The sequence below is a fragment of the Sebastes fasciatus genome, chromosome 2, assembly GCF_043250625.1.
Source record: "Sebastes fasciatus isolate fSebFas1 chromosome 2, fSebFas1.pri, whole genome shotgun sequence".
Taxonomy (NCBI): domain Eukaryota; kingdom Metazoa; phylum Chordata; class Actinopteri; order Perciformes; family Sebastidae; genus Sebastes; species Sebastes fasciatus.
The window spans coordinates 11023830-11030516 of NC_133796.1; positions in this window are offsets into that span (position 1 = coordinate 11023830).

Consider the following 6687-nt stretch of genomic DNA (forward strand, 5'->3'; position numbering starts at 1 on the left):
TTTTAACTATATTTCAGACCAGCTGGTGGCGGTAATGTACCATAAAGTTGTTGTAAAGTCAACCACCATAAAACTCCAACGAAGAAGAAGAAGAAAGATCTCAGGTATGGCAGGAGGTGAGAGGGAAACACCAAAGAACGTAAATAAATATATATATAAATATAAAACGCGCAGTGATGGAGTTCATTGGACCATGTGCGGGACGGACGACGTCATCTTTGGACCTCTGCTGTCACCATGGTAACAGATGCAGATTGGACTCAGGTTGAACTCTTTACCAAGGTACCAATACTTTAATGTTATTACTCTCCTGTGAGGGAAGCCGACGCTCTCCAGCGTCTCATCAGGCCTGAGAGGAAGGTTTTCTTTATTTAATGTGGGCTTGTGTGTGTGAGAGGATGGTCCCACTGAGGTTGTTGTGAACTTGAATTTAAGGTAAGCTGACTTTATTGTAGTGATTCCAGCTGAAGGGAATTATTGTTGCAACTCCAAAGTTATTAAAGATAAAGAGAAAAGGGGAATTTAAAGGAGACTGAATGTATTTTTTTTTAGCACAGGACTTCCTGCTCACATACCGTGCAGCTCCACACAGTACTACAGGAGTGTCACCATATGAACTCATGTTCAACAGGAAAATGCGCACAAAGGTGGACATTGGCCCAGCAAGCAAATCCACCCAACTGTCGGAGAAGCAGCTGCGCAATCGTATCATCTCCAAACAAAACGCATTGAAAGCCTATACAGATGTGAGGAGAGGTGCACGAGTGCCAAGGATCAAAGAGGGAAGCCTAGTCAGAGTAAAGAAACCTTTGCATGTTAAGAAAGGAGTGTCAAAGTTCCAGGGACCTGCCAAAGTAATACGGAAAGATGGTTCAAACGCTTATGTGCTGTAGGATGGACGTACATGGAACGCTATTCACCTCTCCCTGGTCCCAGAAACTGCAACAGACACCATTACACGCCCTGCTCCAGTCCCTGAGTCGGGGCCTGCACAACCGCCGGATGGTGACATGCACAGACCAGCAACGGTCCGAGAGAAGCCTGACTGGCTTAACGATTATGAACATTAATCGTTCTCTCACGGCCTTTGGGGGGAAATGTTGAAGAGGGAATGACAATGACTTTGAAAAAAAAAAACTAAAAAAATGCTGAACATTGAAAAAAAATTGTGTACCATATCTGAACATGACAAAGTGGACTATAATGTTGAATGTTGTTTTGATTAAGATACAGGTGTCAATATCTTGTGAAATTGATTTTTTTACTTCAGCTTAAGTTAAAGCTATATTTAGGATTAAGTTTCCATGCTGTTAGTAAAGTTGGCCTAGACGGTAATGCTGTTTGTTATAATTACAATAATACTATTATTGGAAAATGTGGGGTTTATGCTATGTGGGACAAGGAAGACATTTAAGTTTGCATTATTCTACAGGAAGGTCTTAAGTGATTTAAGAAACTGTGCATTAACCTTTATTTTACCGGGTAAGCTTCCTTCCATTTATATCATGTTTATTTTTGTTATAGCTTATTTTGTAAATTGTACATTTTTATTCTTATTTTATCTAACGTTTTATCTATTCTTTTGTTATTATACTGTTTGTCTTGCACCAACAAAGCCAAAGAAAATTCCTAGTGTATACCTCTTACACCTGGCAATAAACACCTTTCTGATTCTGATTCAGATTTTCTAAACTAAGGGGGAAATATGTTGTGTATTCAGTTACTGTTTACCCACTAGAGGGTGCTGTAGATCACATGATCTCGTACTACATGTTTTGAAAGGAGAATTGAGAGAAGAAGAGAAGCAGTAAAGTTCAGAGTTAAAGGGACTGTTTGTAACTTTTGAAGCGTATAAATGTACCGGGTGGGGACACATGTGCGTGCTCGCATGTGCGCGCTCACATGTGCGCGCTCGCATTCACTCCACACTGCAGAAGAGTTAGTTTAGCTCTGAGAATATCTAGTGAATGTACAGTGGACGTTTGTGCAGAAATAAATGCTGCAGCTCCACAGAGAGAAACTTTATCGCCTCCCTCCTGCGCCCGCAGGGAGACACCGGGTGTCGGTGTCACGGTTCACGTTTCTCTCTGCGGAGCCCCGTCACTTCACAAGACACGGGAAACCTCTGTTGGTCTGGAGGAGCTGCAGCATTTATTTCTGCACAAACGTCCACTGTACATTCACTTGATATTCTCAGAGCTACTAACTCTTCTGTAGTGTGGAGTGAGCGCGCGTTCACGTCCAGAGGTGGAGCGAGAACGCGCGCGCTGAGTCAGTGAAGGCAAGCAGGCAGCGGAGGAGAGGCTCCGGTTGCCGGTGTCTCCCCGCAGGCGCAGGAGGCTGAGGCAGGAAAAGCCAACACTAGGATCAGATCTAGATCATGTTCATGGAGAGACCTTCGTCTGGTCAGCCAACATTACTGCCAAGCAGCTGAAATATAGAGTGATATTGTGGTTTTAGCTGACGTGTGTCTCCTCACTGTTTTGAGCGATGCTTGTTCAGAAATATTTAGAGTGAGCAAGCGCGAGCCCGACGCTGTGGCATATAAATTACCATGAATATTTATTCTGTGCAGCTAGCCTGCTCCAGACCAGGCTAACAGCCAGGCTTGATTAATCCTGGTGTCTGATCTGTTCAGTCAGCAGCCACTCCGATCAGAAACCAGTGTGTTTTTACAGTCTATGATCTTATGCATGTATTTTGCCTTATTTTTTATTAGCCTGCATTAAAATACCATATTTTAATGCAGGCTAATAAAAAAATAAGTACTTAACTGAATACATACCATCAATCAGTTAAATACTTTTATTTTAACATTGTGATCATCATTAATTTTTATTTTTATAATCATTCATGCAATAATCGTTATTACGGTTATATTGTGTTTATGAAGACTGCTGTTCATATTGTTGTTAGAGGTTTGATGAATACATTATTGATTAGAAATGGCTGATAAAGTTCACTGGACCAGTAACTATATAGTGTACGGTATATTCATGAAACAACAGGGAGAGGACACCACAATGCTTTGACCTTTTTTTTTTCTTGGATCACTGGTCTGCTGGGGGAGAAACACGCAGCAATGATTAATACATCCTGTTACTGTGTATACTTAAAGTGTAAATTGAAATTATCACTTACTTCTCTTTCTAATACCCTCAGTTTGTATTGTTCAGTGTGTGCTGTACAGACATCTGACAGTTTGTGAATTCTGTAAAACACATATCAGTTCTTAATTCTGCATGGTGTGGATGTCCTACACTCACTACGATGCCAGGCTGCTCTCAGGCTGTACAGTATCTGGGTCCTGTTAAAAATGATGTTTTCCATGAGCACCACATCACTGCTTTATTATCCATTATGGACTAAATAAGTATTTCCATTGACATAGGCTACATCCAGCCTTCTTTCTGTCTTTCTATATAAATAATGGTCGTACTAGGGCACACCATACACAATTCCTGCTGTGCTAATTATTATGTGTTTTAAAGAATTGTCAAACTGTGAGATGTCTGTAGGCATACAGCACACACTTAAAAAAGCAAATATAGTTTGCAGAGGTGCAAATATCAATGAAAAAAGTGATTTATTTAAAAAGAGTCGAAGTTTAAAACCACAAAAAAGCCCAAGAAAAATTTGCCAAAATGCTCTGCCAATGGTAAACAGTGTATTCTCCTGTTGGTATTGACTCTTGTTTTGAGTTGTCGCCACTGGCTGCAGAATCTCATCCCGATATCTCACTGCATTGAGATGGCCTTCAATGATGACAAGCCTTGTTTTGCCAGTGAGGGAGATGCCGACCACCAAAAGCTGTTACTCGATCGGTGCAACAATCAGCATAGCGTTCTCCGCGTCGTCTCCATACTTTGACCCTGCCATCCAACTATGGCAGACAGAACCTGGACTCATGACATTCCCCCACATGTTCAGGTTCTATTGTCTGTGTTGTCGACACCAGCGCAAACGGGCCTGACGGTGAAGGGCAGTCATTGCAGGCTTCCTTATGAGAATACACTGTTTACCATTGGCAGAGCATTTTGGCAAATTTTTCATGGGCGCTACCCACATAATCAGCTGTGCTGCTGATCCCATAAATGCATGATCCTTACAAGTTGGACATCATTGTGAAGGTAAATAAACAGGCTTTCCAACGATGTAAAATACAATGCCAATTAGCATTGTAACAACAGAGAAATAATCCACCAAACACAAGTTTCCGACCTTTTTTCCCCCGGTTTATATTAACTTCCACCGCTCACTGTTAAGGTGAAGTGACAGTAACTCCTTGAATGGTTTAATGATGACGGTTTCAGTTAACAGCAGTGGTGAGTGAATGTAATGTTATAGCTATTTTTAGGCTTCTTACGCGTTGAGTCGCTCAGCTATTGTCTGCCACGTTTTTATCTCGCTGTTTTATTACAGCAGCCGACAGCCGTGTCTCCTTTTCTACATATTATATGCTTAACTTCTTCCTAATCTTCCATTAAAAGCTGTTTCTCACTGGGTTTAAAGTACGCAGAACAAGCTTACTCCATTTCACCATCAGTAAATCTGTGATCGACCTCGTGAGGAAAACAGTGAACGCGCATCTATCTGAATTACTTACACCTGGCTCAACCTAGTTTCGCTCCACCTCAGCCTGGTTTGGCCTTAGTGAAACCAATTAATCCAGGATGAACTGACTAGACTAGGTCAAGCCTCGCTTTCTCTCTTATCCTGGATATCTTTATTCTGCTTTTGTGAAACAGGCCCCAGTTGTCATTCATGCTGTTGGTAACAACTGAGTTTGGCTATTTATTTGTGTGTGTATTTTTTCTTTTCTTTTTTCGTCCTGGTGGACCTTGTTTTTAGTAACAGTTGAGCTTAATCCTTTAGGCTGCGTTACTGAAACATCTTCTTGTTTCTAAAGTCCAGGCTTTCTGTTTCATCTGCTTAGTCTAAGCAATGACTGTTTGATAGTGTAGCTTCACTGCCTGTGTGTGTGTGTGCGTGCGCGCGCGTGTGTGCGCGCAAGCAAGCAAGCAGGTTCAGTATACAGTATGTGGTTGCAGTTCTACCATGTGGAGTATCCCACCTACATACACTTGTAATACCATGAGGGGTACAGCAGGTGGCGCCACTGCCACGTCTATTATATCACAGGAGGAGGTTATTGCTCAAACATATGAGTTTTGATGACATTTGTAGAAATCTTTAATTAAATGGGGTCCATCGAGCTCCCATTTAGTGCACTGGGAACTTCCCATTCACTTCTCCTCTCTGATCTCTGGGCTTCAAGCCAGCAACCCCTCCCTGGTCACCTCACCAAGCTCTTGCCACCTGATTTGCTGTGTGGATGAGTATATATGATGTGTTGTGTGCCTGTGAGCCTGCAACGAGTGCTGACGGAAGCTGCGGTCATTTCGCTGAATGCAACGTTGGTTTTGGTTTTGCATTTTTTTGAATTTGTGTCGTCAGTAACTGTAGGCGAGGTCTCGTCACTCAGGAAGCTGTGAAGTTGGAAGTCTGCAGAACCTTTTGTCTCTCAGATGATTTTGGAGTTAATTCAGTTTTAAATTGTTTAAAAGAACTAACCTGATCTGTGTAAAAACAGGCGCATATGCAAGTGGTTATCGAATACCTCATTTATCAATTTTATGTTGTTGTTGTTTTTGGCTTGTACAATGCTCCGTATATTAATTCAACTGTGGGGTTTGTGCATATTTTTGTACTGTTATTATTATTATGGACATGGTAATAATGATATTACTGATATTATAGTTTTCTCTTTGATTAAAGCAAACAAAAAAATAGGACAAAACACATGAATGCTTGTAAAAACTGGTTTGTGCTGATTGTATTTAAGAGGAGCACTTTTCCAAAGTGGTTTTCACACATTCAGTTTTGTTCATATTAGTAATATAAAGATATGGTTCTCAGGGCTTTAAACTTGTATGTCATGATAAAGTTTTACTTTATATCTTATTTCCATGTGTGTTTGTTTAATTTCCTCTTCATAGTGTCGTTGGGCCTCTGAAACCACCAGATGGGGTGCATGCAAACGTGTGATTGACACACGGAAGCATTTTCACATCCTCTAACAGGCTTTCAGTAAGGCGACACATTCATTTCCACTTTTTTTACAAACAGGTTTCTGTGTCACAGGTTCAGAAGGTTCCCTAACAAGAAACACAACCTTGATTTTTCACTTTGGTTATTCCACAGGGTCATTTATGAGTCACTCTGGCTTTGGGAAATACTGATATTTGTATATGATCAATAACATTTCTCAAGTGAGCTTGCTGTGGCAGCCGCCATCACACTTCTAACCAATGTGTTCCCAGCACATCCTGTTCAAGGAACTGTCACAATGCAAGTTGTGAAAGTTTGTTTCAGTAGTAAAAACAGGGTTATAGGATTAATACTTGTATCATTGTTTATCACATTTTTATATAGTTAAAAAGGGATTACTTCTACATTCCTCCCTTTGGGACTATAAAGTCCCACATAATAAAATACTATGTTTAAGTGTAAGCATGCAACATCATACATCAATTGGGTTAAAAACACAACTGAGGATACTTAGCACCTTGCCAAGGTTTATGTAGTTACTCTAAGGAAAATATATAAATCACACATTGAATAAAAGAATATATTGTATAAGAATAAAAGATCATATTTATCTAAGTCACTCAACAAGTGTATAGT